Source organism: Oncorhynchus gorbuscha, linkage group LG05, assembly GCF_021184085.1.
Source record: "Oncorhynchus gorbuscha isolate QuinsamMale2020 ecotype Even-year linkage group LG05, OgorEven_v1.0, whole genome shotgun sequence".
Classification (NCBI taxonomy): Eukaryota; Metazoa; Chordata; class Actinopteri; order Salmoniformes; family Salmonidae; genus Oncorhynchus; species Oncorhynchus gorbuscha.
Genome location: NC_060177.1, coordinates 62,831,733 through 62,837,003, shown reverse-complemented (window position 1 = coordinate 62,837,003; position 5,271 = coordinate 62,831,733).

Genomic DNA, 5,271 nt, shown 5'->3' with positions numbered 1-5,271 from the left:
TACTCCCAAGCAGAGTTTTTGAAAGGAAAAAATGGAGAACATAAATGTACTGTAAAACACAACATGTTGTAAAACAAAATGATGGCAATAATATTGATTGTTGTGAAACCTCCTCCTACCAAATACACAACCACAACTGCTTTTCATGCTCCCATTTTAGAATACCTTTTCCAGGGGAGTGGGGTTATAAGTGGGAAGAGCACATTACAACCTTTTGAATAGGAAAAAGCAGGAGGGCAAAATGATGTGCTCTCATATCAAGTGAGAATGAGTGAGCAGGCGAGGATTGATGCTTTACAAATATTTGAGTTCCTTATAAATTCATGTCAACAGAAGAGGAAGGTAGGTGTGGGATTAGTGTTAATGTGTCTTTTTGGTGGCTTTACATTGCTGACCGGGATGCATGAAATTTACAAAGAATAGCAAGGACATGTGCAGAGGTCTCACATTATTCATTGGCTGATGTTATTGAACCTAGACAGCACGGACTGGGTAGATGTAACAGTGCCTTCTCTCCATATTTTCTAACAGTGATGCACAAAATCAAATGTGGGTCAAATGTGCCAGTAACCAAAAGGTTGTTACATTACATTTACATTTACATTTAAGTCATTTAGCAGACGCTCTTATCCAGAGCGACTTACAAATTGGTGCATTCACCTTATGACATCCAGTGGAACAACCACTTTACAATAGTGCATCTAAATATTTTAAGGGGGGTGAGAAGGATTACTTTATCCTATCCTAGGTATTCCTTAAAGAGGTGGGGTTTCAAGTGTCTCCGGAAGGTGGTGATTGACTCCGCTGTCCTGGCGTCGTGAGGGAGTTTGTTCCACCATTGGGGAGCCAGAGCAGCGAACAGTTTTGACTGAGCTGAGCGGGAACTGTACTTCCTCAGTGGTAGGGAGGCGAGCAGGCCAGAGGTGGATGAACGCAGTGCCCTTATTTGGGTGTAGGGCCTGATCAGAGCCTGGAGGTACTGAGGTGCCGTTCCCCTCACAGCTCCGTAGGCAAGCACCATGGTCTTGTAGCGGATGCGAGCTTCAACTGGAAGCCAGTGGAGAGAGCGGAGGAGCGGGGTGACGTGAGAGAACTTGGGAAGGTTGAACACTAGACGGGCTGCGGCGTTCTGGATGAGTTGTAGGGGTTTAATGGCACAGGCAGGGAGCCCAGCCAACAGCGAGTTGCAGTAATCCAGACGGGAGATGACAAGTGCCTGGATTAGGACCTGCGCCGCTTCCTGTGTGAGGCAGGGTCGTACTCTGCGGATGTTGTAGAGCATGAACCTACAGGAACGGGCCACCACCTTGATGTTAGTTGAGAACGACAGTTTGTTGTCCAGGATCACGCCAAGGTTCTTAGCGCTCTGGGAGGAGGACACAATGGAGTTGTCAACCGTGATGGCGAGATCATGGAACGGGCAGTCCTTCCCCGGGAGGAAGAGCAGCTCCGTCTTGCCGGTTCAGCTTGAGGTGGTGATCCGTCATCCACACTGATATGTCTGCCAGACATGCAGAGATGCGATTCGCCACCTGGTCATCAGAAGGGGGAAAGGAGAAGATTAATTGTGTGTCGTCTGCATAGCAATGATAGGAGAGACCATGTGAGGTTATGACAGAGCCAAGTGACTTGGTGTATCGCGAGAATAGGAGAGGGCCTAGAACAGAGCCCTGGGGGACACCAGTGGTGAGAGCGCGTGGTGAGGAGACAGATTCTCGCCACGCCACCTGGTAGGAGCGACCTGTCAGGTAGGACGCAATCCAAGCGTGGGCCGCGCCGGAGATGCCCAACTCGGAGAGGGTGGAGAGGAGGATCTGATGGTTCACAGTATCGAAGGCAGCCGATAGGTCTAGAAGGATGAGAGCAGAGGAGAGAGAGTTAGCTTTAGCGGTGCGGAGCGCCTCCGTGATACAGAGAAGAGCAGTCTCAGTTGAATGACTAGTCTTGAAACCTGACTGATTTGGATCAAGAAGGTCATTCTGAGAGAGATAGCGGGAGAGCTGACCAAGGACGGCACGTTCAAGAGTTTTGGAGAGAAAAGAAAGAAGGGATACTGGTCTGTAGTTGTTGACATCGGAGGGATCGAGTGTAGGTTTTTTCAGAAGGGGTGCAACTCTCGCTCTCTTGAAGACGGAAGGGACGTAGCCAGCGGTCAGGGATAAGTTGATGAGCGAGGTGAGGTAAGGGAGAAGGTCTCCGGAAATGGTCTGGAGAAGAGAGGAGGGGATAGGGTCGAGCGGGCAGGTTGTTGGGCGGCCGGCCGTCACAAGACGCGAGATTTCATCTGGAGAGAGAGGGGAGAAAGAGGTCAGAGCACAGGGTAGGGCAGTGTGAGCAGAACCAGCGGTGTTGTTTGACTTAGCAAACGAGGATCGGATGTCGTCGACCTTCTTTTCAAAATGGTTGACGAAGTCATCTGCAGAGGGGGGAGGGGGGAGGGGGAGGAGGATTCAGGAGGGAGGAGAATGTGGCAAAGAGCTTCCTAGGGTTAGAGGCAGATGCTTGGAATTTAGAGTGGTAGAAAGTGGCTTTAGCAGCAGAGACAGAGGAGGAAAATGTAGAGAGGAGGGAGTGAAAGGATGCCAGGTCCGCAGGGAGGCGAGTTTTCCTCCATTTCCGCTCGGCCTTCCGGAGCCCTGTTCTGTGAGCTCGCATTGAGTCGTCAAGCCACGGAGCGGGAGGGGAGGACCGAGCCGGCCTGGAAGATAGGGGACATAGAGAGTCAAAGGATGCAGAAAGGGAGGAGAGGAGGGTTGAGGAGGCAGAATCAGGAGATAGGTTGGAGAAGGTTTGAGCAGAGGGAAGAGATGATAGGATGGAAGAGGAGAGAGTAGCGGGGGAGGGGAGCGAAGGTTGGGACGGCGCGATACCATCCGAGTAGGGGCAGTGTGGGAAGTGTTGGATGAGAGCGAGAGGGAAAAGGATACAAGGTAGTGGTCGGAGACTTGGAGGGGAGTTGCAGTGAGGTTAGTGGAAGAACAGCATCTAGTAAAGATGAGGTCGAGCGTATTGCCTGCCTTGTGAGTAGGGGGGGAAGGTGAGAGGGTGAGGTCAAAAGAGGAGAGGAGTGGAAAGAAGGAGGCAGAGAGGAATGAGTCAAAGGTAGACGTGGGGAGGTTAAAGTCGCCCAGAACTGTGAGAGGTGAGCCGTCCTCAGGAAAGGAGCTTATCAAGGCATCAAGCTCATTGATGAACTCTCCGAGGGGACCTGGAGGGCGATTGTTAAATCAAATCCCCGAGCTGACAAGGTAAAAATCTGTCTTTCTGTCCCTGAACAAGGCAGTTAACCCGCTGTTCCTTAGCCGTCATTGTAAATAGGAATTTGTTGACTGACTTGCTAAGTTAAATAAAGGTTAAATAAAAAATACATTTTTTTTTACCATTAAGCATTTATCTTAATATATGTGAAAGGTTAAAGATTGTTGCAAGGTATGTGTCATATATATGTAAACATTCATACACATAGCTCATATAATATACAGCGCCAAGCCAAACCGCCTGACTCAAGTCATCTTACGTACCCCTGCTAAAACAGGAACTAGCTCACACAGCCAGCAATAAAACTACCCCCCCCCCCCCCCCCCTTCAGCTCTGTTGTCTCACCACCCCAGGAAACAAAGATCTTCCATCGCAAGAACACATACACCCAGCCATAAAACTGACCCCCTCTGCTCTCCTGTATCAGATTTCCTGACACACAAATACCTTCGTGAATGAACACACACACCTTACTCCCCCCTCTACTGGTCGGGTGCTCAGAACAAGAAGACTCTGATGTGCACAAATGGGGCTACTGCTCTGGCAAGAGCAGGTCCGCCTCCAACCCTTTCGGGACCAGTCAGAAGACCAACACGACAAGACTCCACCTACATATTCCATGTATAAAATCTGCTGTGACCAATATCTAAGTCTCTTTTTCACCTTTCTAACCGAGTTATATGAACTAGATCCGTGCACGTAAAACTGCGGGACATTTGGATGTCTGTCCTCTAAGCTTCAACATGAAATGTGACCAAATTAATGTTTACATTTCTTTGTGATTGTTGAAAAAGTCTATGTGTATGCCGGAACAATGTTTTGTAGAAAAGAGATCCCTCTTGGTTCATCCCATTCATGTTTCCATTGATTATTGTATACTCTATAAACGGACAAATACCGGTCATGGCTAGCTGGGATACAGTTTATGTCAAATTGAAGTCAAAAGTAGATTTGTTTGCATTTTAGCTAACCCTAACCTTTTCCTAACCATAACCTAAGTATCCTAACCTGCTATGTGCATTATCCTAACCTGCTGCGTAAATTCTAACCTGCTACTAAAAGTAAACTCTGACAAAAACTACCTCATCGTAAATCCATGGCAATAGAGGGGTTTGGGGATTTCAGACATTTTGATTGGCTAACCGTAGGAGTTCTGAGGATGAAGTAGGTGTTATGTGTTGTGATTATTTTTTCCCACCCGATTAGACTACAATGGTGTGATTGTTATGATGATTTCTACCCTTTGATGGGGTAATTCGTCTAATCGGGTGTCTTTCCTGGCGTTTGAGACTAAATTGTTTAGATTTGAAAATCCAACTGTTGTATTGGAAGGGGGGCTCGGGGCTGTTTGTGCTTGTCCATGTTGGTGTTCGAGTGAGAAAGACACAGAAAACCAATCAGTAAAAACATCACATCCTCTTCATTATCGATGCATCGTGCCGAGAACATCAAAATAGCCTTTCCAGACTGAAGTCAGGAGGACTTCGAGTTAGGTGTTAGGCATACTAACTGGGCCTATACAAGTGAATGACCTTGTTTCATTTTTAAATTAAGGAATTAATTAAATAAACATGCACTTCACTTTCATATTGTTTAGTGAAAAATAACAGCAATAAATCCATAAGGATTCCACATAATATGTCTTACTAAATAAGCACAACATTGGTTTCGATCAAAGGTGGTGGTTAACTTTAAACCTGACAGTACCTTGTCACAATAGAGTTGGTATAGGAACATCAGTGTGTGGGCCTTTTCCCCACTACATTAGTAACGTAGTAACATTCATGTTGACCATGCACAACTTGATTATACAGGTTAGGGTTATTCGTAACACACAGCCCTTTTGACTTTGTTTGTCCTTTCTGAATAAAGGAAGTTGCATTGTTTCAGACCAGTCAGATTAGCATCAGTGTTACTGCTACTTCTCTCATGCTCCAGACTTGCTGGTAGCAGGTGAGCTGGAGAGTGAAGATGGGAGCAGGGTGGGGCGTTGCGCATGCACTGTGGCCACGG